The sequence below is a fragment of the Protopterus annectens genome, chromosome 4.part0, assembly GCF_019279795.1.
Source record: "Protopterus annectens isolate FY-2018-M chromosome 4.part0, PAN1.0, whole genome shotgun sequence".
Classification (NCBI taxonomy): Eukaryota; Metazoa; Chordata; order Ceratodontiformes; family Protopteridae; genus Protopterus; species Protopterus annectens.
The window spans coordinates 1,697,509,776-1,697,526,655 of NC_056733.1; positions in this window are offsets into that span (position 1 = coordinate 1,697,509,776).

The following is a 16,880-nucleotide window of genomic DNA, read 5'->3' on the forward strand; positions in this document are numbered from 1 at the left end:
CAAACTGGCTCAGGGATAGAAACCACATGGTCAGAATTGCAGGTGCCATGTCAGACTCCAAACCAGTTACAAGTGGAATCCCACAAGGCTCAGTCCTGGGGCCTCTCTTGTTCGGTATATATTTCTCTGAGGTACAGGCTAACATGGGAGGACTATGGCTGACCAAGTACGCAGATGACTGCAAACTGGGTGCCATAATAGACTCGCCGACTGACACAAGCATCCCCCAAAAGGGTCTCACAGAGATGGATAACTGGTGCCAGAGCCATGGCCTAAAGCTAAATGCCAAAAAGTGCATAGTCATCCCCTTTGGGAAAAACAAAGTGCCCACAAATTACCACATAGGTGGTAATCCATTAAGTACGGAAGAAGTAATTAGGGATTTGGGGACCCAAATAGATAGCAATCTCTCCTTTGACAATCATGTTGCCAAAGTGGTTAGAAAGATCTTCTATATAGCCCACCTTATCACAAAAGGGTTCACATCTAGATCAAGAGAGGTCATTGTGCCCCTCTACTCATCAGGCCCATAATTGAATACAATGCCTCATTTGGGATGCACCTTACCCGACACCTGCAGCAACTGGAAAGACCCCAAAAGTACCTCACCAAGAGGATCAAGGGACTCAAACAGATGCCCTACGCAGTTAGGCTAAAGAAACTCCAGCTCTACTCAGTTGCTTACTGCCTACTCAGAGGCGATCTGTGCCTGACGTATAAAGCCATGTCCAACCCAGAATTAATGGACATGCTCCACCTCAGGAAATCCAGATCCCTTAAAGCTACATGCTCCAGGGGCTTAAACCTCAGCACAGAAATAAATAGGACATGCTGGAGGGACAGATTCATATCCCAGAGGCTCCCCTCACTCTGGAACAAAATTCCAATCCATGTTAGGCAGAGTCTGTCAATAACCCTGTTCAAGAGAAATCTTGACGAGTGGATGGGAGATCGTAGGTTTACCCCTGGGATCTCTTCTGTGTCCCTACTAGACAGAGGCACAGTAAACTAACCTCAAAAGGGCTATCTTCTGTGACCTACTGTACAGAGGCACAGTCAACTAATCTAAAAGGGTGACAAAAGCGAAACACACTCTGGGTAGGCTTATAAATGCCCTAGGGCAGATAGCCTAGTATCATAGGTTCATAGGTTCATAGGTTCATACTAGGCTATCTGCCCGAGGGCATTTATAAGCCTAGCCCATTGCTTTGTGGCTTACGCCACCCCTTTAGTATGGGGAACTATACCCATTATTTTGCTGTGCCTCTGTCGAGCAGTGACACTGAGGTAATTCCTGGGGTATATCTGCGATCTCCCATCCATTGGTCAAGATTTCTCTTGAACAAGGCCAGCGAGGTGCTCTGCCTCACATGTACCGGGATTTTGTTCCACAGCATAGGGAGTCTTTGGGTGATGAATCTATCCCTCCAGCACGCCCTATTAATAGCCATGTCGAGGTTTAAGTCTCCGCCTTGTGGCTCTGATGGATCTAGATTTTTGAGGTGAAGCATATTCATCAAATCTGGGTTTGACATGGCCTTGTATGTTAGGCAAAGGTCACCTCTGAGCAGCGATAGCGACTGAATAGAGCTGGAGTTCTTTCAGTCGGGCAGCATAGGACAGATTTTGAGACCCTTTATCCTTTGGTGAGGAACTTTGTGGCCTCCAGCTGCTGCAAGTGTCGGGTCAGATACATTCGAATGGGGCATTGTACTCAATCATTGGTCTGATGAGTGATGAGTAAAGGGAGACTATGACCTCCTTGATCTAGATGAGAATCCTTCATGATAAGGTGGGCAATGTAGAAGGACTTCCTAACTACTTTAGCTACATGGGTGTCGAATGACAGACTACTATCAACCTGGGTCCCCAGGTCCCTGATAACTTCTTCTGTGCTCAGTGGATTGCCACCTATTTGGTAGCTAGGGGTAACCTTGTTTTTCCCGAAGGGTATGACTATGCATTTTTTGGCATTTAACTTTAGGCTGTGGCTCTGGCACCAGTTATCCGTTACTGTGAGACCCTTCTGAAGGATATCTGTGTCAGATGTGTTTTCTACTATGGCGCCCAGTTTGCAGTCATCTGCAAACTTTGTCAGCCATAACCCTCCTGTATCAACCTATGAACCTATGAACCTATGAAATGCAATCACAGTCCACATCAAAGAACTAGATGACTATGACTGTGGAAAGAAAGCAGGTGTTCATGTAGGACAGTAAGATATGTACTGTATGTTGACATCTTGTGCATTGGGACTTCTTGTTGTCTCTAAGCAAGTGCAATTAAGCCCCTGTCTTTTACAAGTTAAATAACTGGTATAGTTGCTTTACCTGTAGGAAAGAAAAATAACTAAGGAACAGCGGCTATAATTCTTCCTTCTAGAGAAAATGATGTAATAAAGTCATAGAACACAAATGAGGAACCAGAATGCATACAACTGTGAGCTTAGTCTTTACGCTGTCTTGTCTTGACTCTGCTTAGAAGAACTCGGTGAAATGTCTGTGAAAAAAGTAATAAGTCTGTGTTCTCCCTGTGTACATTCTTAATATTTCCCTAACTCAGATTAGTCAGAACTAGTATTGTTTAGAAAAAATTAGGATGTTCCATCACTATTGTTATAGATTTTCCTGCATATTCTCTGTCCAGTGTAAGTTAAAATAATTTTAATCTTTTGTGTGCACTTTCTTAATCCTTTGCATGTTTAAGCTGTAACTGTACTGTTTGTCTTACTGTTTAAGTAAAGTTTATTTGTTTACTTTTAAGCTCTTCTGGATGGTATTTATGCACTATTATTCCTTGTTATATGAGCAGAGAGTTATCATTTACCACTGGTTAAGCCATATCTTTCTCTTTCCAGTTTGCCTAGATCATTTGGGCCTACTACTAGGGATAATATGTATGTGTTTAATTTCATATTTGGTGCAATTAATGAATATCAAGTAACTGGAGGTCTCTGGAAAGTTCTTACAAAGTGGAAGTACTACCATGCCAGAAGGAAAGCTGTTGAAAATTGGAGAATTCTGTCAGCGTTCCTTTAGAATTACATGTATGTTTGGGTGTATGTATATTTGTGTATATGTATTTGTGTGTGTGTGTGTGTGTGTGTGTGTGTGTGTGTGTGTGTGTGTGTGTGTGTGTGTGTGTGTGTGTGTGTGTGTATCTCTAGGTCATAAAATGTAATCACAATTCACTTCAAAGAACTACATGACTAAGACTGTGGAAAGAAAACAGGGCAGCAAGATATGTATGTTGGGATATATATATGTGTATATATATATATATATATATATATATATATATATATATATATATATATATATATATATATATATATATATATATATATATATGTGTGTGTGTGTGTGTGTGTGTGTGTGTGCATGTATGAAAATAACAACTTGTGTGGACTGCAGTTACTGTGGCAAAGGGGCATCCGAAGCTATAGTGATTCAAAGACAGAGTGGTGAGAAAGCAGGTCTGGTATGCCAGATCAAAAACTCAGCTCTGAAGGTAGACTGTCTGCTGTGTGCAGTCTAATCTGGTGATAGATGTTGAAAGCTCATACCAGGGCAATGGTGCATATTACCTTTATGTGCTTGGGAATATGTTGAATTTTGACTCATACATTTTCTTTGTTGTACATCAACCTGCTGGGTACAAGTGTTGTGATTTGAGATGCCATCCTTCTGGTGCCATCTAGTATCTTTTTGTCATATTAGGTGGTAGTGCATGCAACTGATTATCCCATTTTTGTAACAGTAATGCCCTGCTCTTCACATATTTGGTTGCCAATGGTGGGAATTAAACCCCATCTGAGCTAAAGTGGCAGCCGCATCACCAAACGTCTTACATTCTTGCCCATTCTGATGACCACAAGACTATGTAGTATGGAATCTAGAAATATTGAAGTAGCTCTAGAATTCCTTCATGTTTGAAACTTGTTCAGTATCACCAAGAAACCAAGCATGCATGCTGAAGAAAGTAGTAAACATCAGCTAACAGCACACACCCACTTCAGGTGCATAATATATTGAGGAAAGCCAAGCTATGTTGACCAGAAAAAAATATTGTACAAAAGTGCACATAAAAACAAAAGTCTCCAATATTGTATTTCAGCCAGTTAAGCTCTTTTGCCCTGAAACAATGGAACTTCATAGGTTCATAGGTTCATAGGTTTATACTAGGCTATCTGCCCTAAGGCATTTATAAGCCTAGCCCAAATTATTGTGGCTTACGCCACCCCTTATATGAAAAAATACTGTGCCCATTAGTTTGTTGTGCCTCTGTCCAGCAGTGACCCAGAGATGATTCCCGGGGTAAACCTACGATCTCCCATCCACAGGTCTAGATTTCTCTTGAACAGAGTCAGCGAGGTGCTCTGCCTCACATGGACCGGGATTTTATTCCACAGCATAGGGAGTCTCTGAGTGATAAATCTATCCCTCCAGCACGTCCTATTTATATCCGTGCTAAGGTTTAAGTCGCTTGCTCTAGTGGTTTTGGTGGATTTGGATTTTTGAGGTGGAGCATGTCCATTAATTCCGGGTTGGACATGGCCTTGTATGTCAGGCACATGTCACCTCTGAGCAGACGGTATGCGACTGAATAGAGCTGGAGTTTCTTCAATCTGGCAGCATATGACAGATTTTGGAGTCCCTTTATCCTTTTGGTGAGGAACTTTTGGGGTCTCTCCAATTGCTGCAGATGTCGGGTGAGATACATCCCGAATGGGGCATTGTACTCGATCATTGGTCTGATAAGTGAAGAGTACAGGGAACAATGACCTCACTAGATCTGGATGTGAATCCCTTCATGATCAGGTGGGCAATGTAGAAGGTCTTTCTAACCACTTTAGCAATGTGAGTGTCAAAAGAAAGGCCACTGTCAACCTGGGTCCCCAGGTCCCTGATAACCTCTTCTGTGCTTAGTGGATTGCCACCTATATGGTAGCTTGGGGTTACCTTGTTTTTCCCGAAGGGTATGACTATACATTTTTGGCGTTTAACTTCAGGCCATGGCTCTGGCACCAGCTATCTGTTTCCGTGAGTCCCTTCTGAAGGATATCAGTGTCCGATGCACTTTCCACTATGGCCCAGTTTGCAGTCATCTGCAAACTTTGTCAGCCAAAGTCCTCCCATGTTGGCCTGTACTTCTGAGAAGTAGATGCCAAACAATAGGGGCCAAGGACCGAGCCCTGTGGGACACCACTTGTGACCGGCTTGGAGTCTGACACAGCGCCAGCAACTCTAACCCTGTGGGTTCTGTCCTTAAGCCAGTTTGCAACCCATCTTGTGACATATGGGTTTACATTTAAGCTGGTAAGTTTTCTACAATACCCGAGTGGGGTATTGTGTCGAAAGCCTTTGCAAGGTCAAGGTAGGCTGTATGGACTGCCTTTCCTCATCAATGGCCTTGGTGACTATTTCAAGAAGTCGACCAAGTTCAAAAGGCATGATCTTCCCTTGACAAAGCCAAACTGGGTCGGGTCCAATGTCTGCAAGTCCCCTATATCTTTGTTTATGAGCTCCATTATGATCCTCTCCATAGCTTTGCAGACTAGACTTGTTAAGCTTATGGGCGGTAATTACCAGGGTCCGTAGAGGCGCCACCTTTGTGGAGTGGGACCACAGTTGCCGTCGCCACTCCTTGGGCACGTATCCTGTGGTAAGGCTGAGATTAAACAGCTGCCTTATGTGCGGGTTTAATTCCTCATTTAGCTCGTAGCACACAGCCGGGGACACCATCCGGTCCCATTGATGCTGTGTTTTTAGCTTTAGAGAGAGCAGCTTTCACCTGCGCATTTGAGATGTCCGGGAGGCTACACTCGGCTGGGATAGTTATCTCTCCTTTAGGGGAGAGGGGGTGAAGTTTGCACTGAACCTGTCTGCCAGTATGTTGGCAATGTCTGTGGGTTCAGTGATTTTTGTATCATTTTGGACTAATTCTGAGCATATCTGTGAGTTTCCACCCAGGTTCCTAACATAGCTGAAAAAGGCCTTATGATTGTCCTTTGAATCCATGGCAATTTTTCTCTCAAAATTGGCCTTAGTTGATTTTATGAGTGCTCGTATTTTTTACTAATAATGATCAGGGGTGACTTCCCTTTTATGGATTTTGTTCTATCATGTAATAGCTTTCTCCTCTTATTGTAAAGTTTGTTAATGGCTGGGGTCCACCAGACTGGACGTTTGCCCTTTGTGGAAAGAGTCTTGGTTTTATTTGGGATTGCCTGATCCATGCAGTCCTGGAGGTGTTCATAGAAGGCATTTGTAAGGGCTTCCAGCTTGGGTTGTGGTTTCCTCTGACTCAGGGGCCTTGAAGGATACCACACCAGTCTTGAGTAGTGTGAAGTTTGCTTTAGAGAAGTTCTTCACTATGGTCTTTTTGTTTGGGGTGGGGGGATGTGGATTTCCAGTGAGATTAGTTTATGATCAGATCTCACCAATGAGGGATATACTTCGGTGTGGAGCATTTTGTCCCCATGTTTGTGACAATGAGATCTAGTATATTTTCTCCTCTCGTGGGAACAGTGACTAGCTGTTCCATGGCATTTGAATTTATGAACTCCAGGAACCGTTGGGCTAGAAAGTTAGGGCTTGAGTAATGTTCCCAGTCTATATTCGGGTAGTTGAAGTCACCCAATATGATGGTGTTTGGAGATACATTTATACCCTCCAGTGTCTTCAGGAAGGCTGTGTGGGGTTCCTGAGTTTGAGAGGGTGGCCTGTAGCATGCTACAATTTGTAGAGCAGTTTTGCCTATTGTTAGTTGCACCTGGATGGTTTCCAAGCTTCATGCGTTGCCACCAACCTGGAGGTGTGGTATCCTTTATGAATATGGATACACCCTCCTTTTGTGGAGTGGTCCGGGTTTTGGGGCGAACGCATGATATGAGGTAAAACCTAATAGTGCCGGGTGCTCTCAGGAGCCTTGAACCAGGTTTCAGTTACAGCACAGACATCGATGTTCTCCATACTGAGAAGGGCCTCGAGTGCGTGCATTTTGAGATTTAGACTTCTGGCATTGAGCAGCATTACCCTCAATTTCTTCCCATTTTGTTTTCTAGGGTGGTAGGTTTAGAATTTGAGCCTTGCCTAAAAAGGCACTATGGGGTGGCAAGAGCCTTAGCCAATATCCGAATCCCAGGGTGACAGGTGCAAGCCGTCCCTTGAAGCAGCGTGGCTTGTCGAGCATGTCATCCCAGGCAGACAGACACTGGATCCCCTTTGAATGACACCAGACATTAAGCCAATTGTTAAAGCTGATCATCTTGTCTCTATATTGTGGCATCATTCTTGGTGAAGGAAGGATACTGCTCAGGGTTAGGGTCATACCTGCCTGGGCTACATAATCAGAGAGCTCCTCTATGTCTCTTTTCATGCAGTCCAGGGAGGTACGTCTCAGGTCGCTCACACCAGCATGGACAATGACTGTGTCATATTTGTACTTGCTGTGGAGTGACCCAGTGCTTGTGTTATGTGACGGATTCTAGCGCCCGATAGGCAGCTTACTGTGACCCTCTCCTTGTTCAGCCTGGTGAGTGGGACGTCAGTGTGTCTGACTATGGAGTCACCTATGACAAGTATGTTTGGTGTTGTATTTGGCCTTAAGGGCTGTGACTGCTTTGCACACTGCTTTTGTGGTTTATGTGTTGCTTGTGGGGTGTCTTGAGGTAGCAGTTGTTTGGGTGTCTGCTTTGGAGGCCTCTGCTGTTTAGGTAAATTTTACTCAGAGCCTCCAGTATGTCTTTGTGTGTTTATGTGTTTGATTCAGTGGAGTGGTAGCATTATGTGAGGCTGGTTTTGTGGTGTGTGTAGTTGCCTTCTCCTCCTGTCTGGTCTTGCCAGTCCTGAGTTGAGAGAGCTCAGCCTCCAGTTTGGCTAAATAGCTGCATCTCTCAAGTATTTGTGTTATGTGGGAGGAGGAGAGGGTTGTCTGTGTACATGAGGCAGTTATAACATTGCCTCAAGATTCCCAGATTCACCAGCTGGACCGGAGAGGAGATTGACAACTGACCTTTGGACATGCTAGAATAATATTGGGAAATCCTTAATTGAAAACAAGGGCCAGTGGGGAGTGAGGGTGTAGTGCTTTTAATTTTAGTGCTGACTTATATAATTGCTTTAGTGAGCAAGTGCCAGGTAACTTGAGTGCAATGTGATACAAGTAACTAAATGCAAAAACGACAAACAGTAACTTTCTTTCAAGTGAAACAAGGAAATAAGTACAGTAAGCAATGCAGATATCACTAGTGATCCACAGAAGCTGAGAAGTTGCGTATTAGGTGAATTAGCTTCCAGGGAAATAACAAGCAAACAAACAACAAGTATATAAACAAAGCTAGATTCAGTAGGCCTGGATCTAGTCTATACTAGAGCAAACAAGGTGAACCAATTTCAGTAAGATACAGTTCAAATATTCAGGCACTATAAACCTTTAACCAGAAAATTCCCAGCTCAGAAGGGCAGAGTCCAGCCTCTTCTCCCACAAGAGTGCAGTCCATGAACCTTCTTAATGTAAAATAACTGGCCTGAAGCCCAAGTGCCTAAACCAGAACTAATACACTTGGACACTGGGCTCTCAATCAGCAGTTCCCAACTTAGAAGGATGAAAGCTACCTGTCCTGCCACCACAGTGCTTGCCACAAACCTTCCTAATGTAAAACAACTGGTCTGAAGCCCAAGTGCTTAATCCAAAAGACTTGAATGATAGCTACACTTTAATCAAGTTACAACCAAGCAGTAATAAATACCATTGAATACTTTAGAGAATGTCTGGATTAGTGCTCAAGTTACACAAACAAAGCTAGATCCAGCAGGCCCGAATCCAGTCTATGCCACAGCAAACAAGGCGCACCAACTTCAGTAAGAAACAGTTCAGATATGCATGCACTATAAGCCTTTAACCAGAAATTCCCAGCTCAGAAGGGCAGAGTCCAGCCTCTCCTCCCACAAGAGTGCAGACCACGAACCCTCTTAATGTAAAATAACTGGCTTGAAAGCCCAAGTGCTTAAACCAGAATTAATACACTTTTAGAATAACAGACACTGAGCCCTCAATCAGCAGTTCTCAACCTAGAAGGATGTAAGCTACCTGTTCTGCCACAACAGTGCAGACCACAAACCTCTCAGTGCAAAACAACTAACTGGTCCGAAGCCCAAGTGTTTAAACCAAAAGGCTTAGAATGAGTTACACCAAGCAGTAATAAATACAATTGAGTATTTTAAGATGATGCAAAAGTAAAAAGAAGTAGGTAAAAACACAAGTACAGTAAAAGCAGATGAAATTTTTTTTTTTTTTTTTTTTTTTTTCTGAACAAGTGCTGAGATCAAAGAAACAGATTTGAGTGCTGAAACTAGAAAACTGGCTAGTTACAAGAAAAAAAAAAAACAAGCTGGAAGGCTTCCCTCAAACACAGAAGGGCTTGGGGGCTCATCAGAACTAAATCAATAGGAACAATATCCCTTTTATATAAAATGTAGCTGCACATATCATAGGTTCATAGGTAGGTACTAGGCTATTGGCCCTAGGGCCTATACAAGCCTAGCCAAAAATGTCCCCTGGCTTTCGCCACCCAAGAAAATTATTTTCCTGTGCCCCTGTCAAGCAGAACCACAGAAGTGATCCCCGGGGTGAATTTCCTATTACTTATCCAATCATCGAGATTTTTCTTGAAGAGTGCTAATGAGGAGCTCTGTTTGACATAGATAGGTAGTCTGTTCAAGAGTATGGGAAGTCTCTGGGACAGAAATCTATCCCTCCAGCATGTTCTGTTTATTATGGTGACATGGTTTAGGTCCCTAAAGCGTATAGCTTGGAGGGATTGGGATTTCTTTAAGTGGAGCATGTCCAACAGCTCTGGTTTGACATAGCTTTGTATGTTAGGCAAAGATCGCCTCTGAGTAGGCGATATGCGACGGAGTAAAGCTGGAGTTTTTTGAGATGGTCTGCGTAAGGCATCTGTTTGAGGCCAGTAATCCTCTTTGTGAGGTATTTTTGCAGCCTTTCCAGTTGTTGTAGATGTCTTGTGAGGTACATACCAAAAGGGGTGTTGTACTTTATAATGGGTCTAATGCGTGACGAGTAGAGAGGAACAATGACATATTTTTTTCTGGATGAGAAACTTTTTGTGATGAGGTGTGCCACGTAGAAGGATTTCCTGACCACTTTGGCGATGTGATTATCAAAGGAGAGACTACTGTCCACCTGTGTCCCAAGATCTCATATCACAATTTCGGTGTTAAGTAGACTACCGCCTATGTGGTAGTTCATGGGTACAGAATTTTTACCAAAGGGGATGACAATGCACTTTTTGGCATTGAGCTTGAGACCATGTCTTTGACACCAGGCATCTGTCTCAGTGAGGCCCTTTTGTAGGATGTCCACATCATTAGAAGTTTCAATTATGGCTCCTAGTTTGCAGTCATCTGTGAATTTAGTTAGCCAAAGACTTCTGTGCTAGCCTGTCCTTCAGAGAAGTAGATACCAAACAGGAGAGGATCCAGGACTGAACCCTGTGGTACTCCACTTGTCACTCATCTGAAGTCTGATTTGGAGTCTGCTACTTTCACAGTGTGGGTTCTTTCAGTAAGCCAGTTGGCAACCCATCTTGTGACATAGGGATTTATACCTAGTTTAATGAGTTTATCTATAATTCCAGAGTGGGGGGATGGTGTCGAACGCCTTGGCGAGATCTAGATATGCTGTGTGAACCACCTTACCCTCATCCATGGCCTCGGTGACTACTTCAAAGAAGTCTATCAGGTTTAGGAGACATTATCTGCCTTTTACAAACCCAAACTGTGTGGGGTCCAGGGTTTGGAGATCTCCAATGTCTTTGTTTATGAGTTCCATGATGATACGTTCCATGGCCTTGCAGACGAGGCTCATCAGGCTAATGGGGTGGTAGTTCCTGGGGTCCGTTGTGGCCCCCCCCTTTGTGGAGTGGGATAACTGTCATGGTGCACCATTCAATGGGAACAAAGCCTGCAGTGAGGCTATGATTGAACATGGTACTTAGGTGGGGTGCTAGTTCATTCTGTAGTTCATGTAGAAGGCAGCCTGGGATGTTGTCAGGTCCCATGGATGCTGTGTTCTTGGCTTTGGAGAGAGAAGTTTTTACCTGTGCAGCTGTACAGGAACTTTGCATTCTTCTGGTATAAAGATGGGCCCTTTAGGGGGTGAGAGGGGGGTAAAGTTAGCACTGAACCTATCTGCTAGGATGTTGGCAATATCAGTTGGTTCTGTATATTTAGTGTCATTGTGCTGTAACTCAAAGCAGATCTGAGTGGTGCCATTGAGATTTTTAACATAGTTATAGAATGCTTTGTGGTTGTCTTTAGAACCAGTAGCAATTTTGTTTTCATAACTAGCTTTGGAGGATTTTATGAGGGATCTCAGCTTTTTACTGAGGCTGACCAGGGAGTTCCTCCAATCGTGGGATTTTACTCTTTTTTGCAACAGTTTCTTTCTTCTGTTGTAGAGTTTGTTTATGGCAGAAGACCACCAGATTGGCTTCCTTTTTTTGGAGGATAGCATCTTGGTTCTGTTAGGGATAGCACGATCCATGCACTTGTGTAAGTGCTTATAAAGTGTATTTGTGTAGGATTCAGCATTCATACCTCTGTTGTCCATCTGCATGGGTGTCATGAAGTTTTCCACTTCTGTCTTAAGAAGCGTGAAGTTGGCTTTGGAGAAATATTTTACAGTTGTTTTCCTAATTGGGGGGGGGTGGGAGCGGGATGTGGATGTCTAGGGTGATTAGCTTGTGGTTGGATCTGACCAACAAGGAGATGACCTCTGATGTGGAACACCGGTCACCCATGTTGGTGACAACCAGGTCTAGGATATTGCAGCCTCTGGTGGGGGTGTGGATAAGTTGATCCAAAGCATTGGAATTGATGATTTCCAGAAAACGTTGAGCAAAACAGTTGGTACATGAGTAGTTTTCCCAGTTAATGGTAGCGTGGCTGAAATCACCCATTATTAGAGTGTTGGGTTGTACCTTAATATTTTCCAGTGTATCAAGAAAAGAGGAGTGGGAATCCTGGGGCATGGTGGGGGGTCTGTAGCAAGCTACAATCTGGATTGTGGTTTTGCCCAGAGTTAGTTGAACTTGGATAATCTCGGATGCATTATGCTGAGCAACTAGCTTGGAGGTGTGGATATCCTTAATGAATATGGACACACCTCCACCTTTACTGTTTTGGTCCGGGTTTGGTGGCCAAAAGGTGTGGTATGAATTATAGCCTGGTAATGTAGGGATACTCTCTGGAGCTTTGAACCAGGTCTATGTCACTGCACAGATGTCAATGTTCTCCATTTTAAGGAGTGTCTCGAGTGAGTGCATTTTGAGGTTTAGACTTCTAGCATTGAGTAGCATTACCCTCAGATTTTGCTTGCTTGTACCTGTTATTGTGGTGAATTTGTCATTTGAACCTTGCCTAAAAAAGGCACTGTAGGGGTGGCAAGAGCCTTTGCCAGTATCCGGAATCCCAAGGGTGACAGGTGCAGGCCATCTCTGGCAAAGCAGCATGGTCTGCCGATCATGTCATTCCAGACAGACAGATACAGGATTCCCTTAGATTGACTCATCCCTGCTTAAAGGTACATACACCTGTAATCAAAATTTATCAACCTTTAAAATGCATCCAAAATTAACAGCTAAATGTAAAATAAAATAATATACAATCATTCAATATCATGAATTAACTAATTTCTTTAAAAACACTAGTAATCATCTTTACAGCTTATCTGCTAATAGTTTAACAGCCTGAAACATATTTTCTTTAAACCCGGGGGGTGTGTGGCATCAAGTTTTATTTGCCAAATGAATTCTATGTACTCCAACTTATTTTCCCATGCTCCACCCTGGGATCAGGGATCACTATTTCCAAAATGCCAAACAGGAATTTCTGAAACAACTCACCAACAGAACTGTGTTTAAATAGTGTACTGTTTTTGTTCCCCTTAAGAGTGTCATAAGCATGTTCAAATATCTTTCTCCTAAGTGATCTTTTGGTCTTCCCTACATAAAACGTAAGGTGAGAGCAGCATTTTGCTATTTACAGAACCCCCTTGTTTCCACTGTTCCCTTTTTGCAGGTTTATGACAGTACTCTTTTTTTTCCAACTTAACATTATCAGCAACCCAAATGTACCTGCATTTTGAGCAGGTTCACACATTTGTCTGCATGATGAATATCACGGGTATACCAACATTTTGACAACAGAACAAAACAAATCAAATACTAAGCCCTTTCGTCCTTCCATATTTACATGGACTTCCGAGTATGATTAATGCATTAACCAATGACAATTTAAATACTCAAGATAGCCAATCACTCCTTTTCAGTCTACATATCATAAATATCAATGGTCTTAAAAAACATTTAATAGAACAAACTTTCTTAAAAACATTAATCACTAAACACTAAATATTAAATATATAATCAAATTCCACTCTATAATATATACATTTAAAAACTTTATAAGTCTGCAGATATAATAATTATAAAATAAGAAAATAATTAAATAAGAAAAACTATGTAACACATCAAATGTCACCCATATTATGCACTATTAATGAAATATTAACTAAATATTAATTAATAATCACCTAGTTAAATTATAAAGTGTCAGTATTCTGCTATACATTATTTGATTTCATTTTTAATATACTCTTCAGTGAGAGGCTGTCATTTAGTCCTGGTGGCTGGCATGCATTTAGCTTAATTTGCCAAACCAGTTCCTTGTACTTTAATAGATTTTCAACATCACTATCTCTCACATCTAAGGCCACTTTATCACTCATAAAAAATAAACTTATTAAATTCTGCACACATCATTGAGTGCTTATATAAAGCATTTTATTTTTAATGTCCCTCACATGTTCAAAAATTCTCCCTTTGAACTTTCTCTTTTATTTTTCTGACATAAAATGCAGGACATGAGCTCCATGCTGCTAAATACACTACTCCAAGAGTGTTACGATTAACATGACCTGGGCAACTCAAAATGTGATGGTAACTTTTCATACTCACATAAGAGCCATCATTAATATCCCTACAGGAGTTACAACTGCCACACTTAGACATGTTGGCCTATATTGGTCATTGAACCCTTTTATCTCTTTTTTTTCTACTAATTCTTTTAAGTTTTGACCTCTACTAAATACAAACTGGAGTGTTTTACCAATTTTCCATTTCAACTCAGCTGTAAAACTCAAGTTCCAATTATTTGTCACAATTTTTACAATATTATATACATCCTTATTAAATGGAATGATCATGGCTTGCATCTTAGATAGCCATTTGTCTTATACAATAATGGTGTGTATAACATTAAAGGAGGTATGTTTACTTAAGATACGAGCAAAACGGTCACATCTACCCCTGGAAATATCCACCTTTTCTTTACTGAAAATATCCTCAAGGTAACCTCTTGACCTAAACATATTCAACTAGTTTTCCATCTCCATTTCAAAATTATTGTTATCCATGATCATCCTGGACAGGCTTCCCATCTGTCCTTTTACAATACTCTTTTTTTAAATGAAGAATGGCAAGCACTATAATGTAGGCAGGTGTTGTAAAATGTCTCTTTTCTAAAGATAGTAGAAAGTTGCAGTATATTATATTCCTATTCCCATTTATATGTGATATTCCAGTTCATTACAGTAACATAAGCACTATTATTGTAAGGAAAACAAAATAATTACATTCTAACAGGGAAATGAGCAGACTAAAATATCTGTAAATGCACCTTTGTGTGCATTTACATGTAGAAGACAAAGGTGAAGAGTAGGATGGTTACATGTCACCTGTGAAGCCAACGTGTTTTAACAGGAAGTATGGCATATTTATTTATTCATTTATTCATTCATTCATTCAGTCATTTATTGACACTAGATTACTGGGAAAGTCTGACTGGGTACAATCCCATTTTCAGCAGTGGCCTGCAGAGAAAAGCTCCAAATTTTTACATTTGAAGAACAATAATTTTACAATCTTCAAAAGTAAAATAAAAACATCTGCAGTTTAAATAATTATAACAAATTAGAAGTAATATAAAAACATTGGTTAGGAATCTATACACGTTATATAACATTAATTTAATATGCAGACAAATTTTAGACAGTTTGCAGAGAAATTAAAGGTAAGCTAGTCTAAACAGGAATTACAATATGAAGTGAGGGAAAAACAATGTTATGGTATATTTAGAGAACAAGTCAAGGAAGAGAATTTGATAGAAGTAAGGAAATAAGTGAAGAAGGGAGAGTAAAGAGGTATAAGAAATGAAAAGGTACTTGTCCACATTTAAGAGACGTAGCTTGTACTGTTTTTTGCAAGAACAGAGCCAGATTTTAGCTAGGAAGTCCTTCAGAGTAATTTTGAAATATGGGAGGGTATTGACTTGATGGATACAGACAAGGAGTTCTAGGCCTTAGCATCCTTGTATGAGTACAGACAATGCACAGCAAATCTGACAGGTCGGTAAAAAGACAGGAATTTTCGGTCGCTAGATCAAAATGACCAAGTGGGAAAATAATTATATAGAATAGTTTTTAGGGCTGTACAGGCAGATGGATGATGGATAATTTTATAGGTGGCAAGAAGCTGTGTATATGCAGTTGATGAGACAGTTTTAACAAATGTAGGCTTTTCAGTGCTATACAATGGTGGGTTCTAAAAGGGATATTTGCTGCAAATTTAGCAACATTGTCATAGAATTGTTCAAGTTTTAAATTTTGTGAAGTCTGGAGGTTAGCAAGGATGGGAGCACCACAAAGAAGTGTGGGGAGGAGAAAAGTAGTAGCAAATGTAATTCTAGTTGTGTTGATAACATTTTTGGCTATGTAAAACATCCCTAGTTTTTATGAGGTTTTTCTTATGCAGTTTTGTTTACACAGGTTGAATGAAAGATTATCACCCACTATAACCCCTAATAATTTGCTATGAAACGTGACTTCAGTGGTTGTATTATCAAGAGAGAGGACTTTAAATTTTGTTTTATCATGAGAGAAGGATTTGGGGAAAAAAAGTATTTGTTTGGTCTTTTTTTGGGTTGAGCATGAGTTGTGAGTTACAAAGCCATGTTTCAGTGACTGTTAAAGCTTCCTAAGTATATTTTTGGAGGGGTACCATGTTGTCAGATGTGCAAATGAGAGAGGAATCATTTGCATATCGTATTAAGGTGACCTGTTATGTGGATGTAAAAAGGGTATTTGTGAAAATGTTGAAGAAGAGGGGACCAAGGATAAAGCCTTGTGGTACACCAGTGGTGACAGGGAAGTAAGAAGAAAGCATGGACTGCCATTTTACTGACTGATACCTATTGGACAGGTAAGTTTTGAAACACAGAAAGGTGGGCTAGAAGAGACTTAGTGTGGACATTTGAAATTGAAGTTTGCTGTTGCAAAATGTGTCAAAGGCTTTAGACAAGTCTTGAAATAAGGAAGAGACTAGTTTGCTGTTATCTCTAGGTTCATTAACAGTATCTACATAGGTTAAAATGGCAGTGCTAGTACTATGAGAAGGACAGAAGCCATGTTGTGTAGGGGATAGGAGTTCTTCCTGCAGAAGATAGTCTCGCAATTGTTTTTGAATACATTTCAAATATATTTCAGCTTAGTAGTGGCTTTAAATAACTACAGTAAACTCTCAGTTAACCGGAACTCAAGCAGCCAGAACTTTCAAGCAACCAGAAAAAAACTGAAGAATACAATACAGTATGAACAATTAAGCTTTTCATATGTTGCACTTTCTGCCCCCCCCACACAGAAACATACCTTAAATTTTTAGAGTTTTATAGTTTTAAAAAGGAAGATACAAATAAATTCCCTCTCTCCTAACCTGAGAACAAGTCAAACCAAACAAGTCA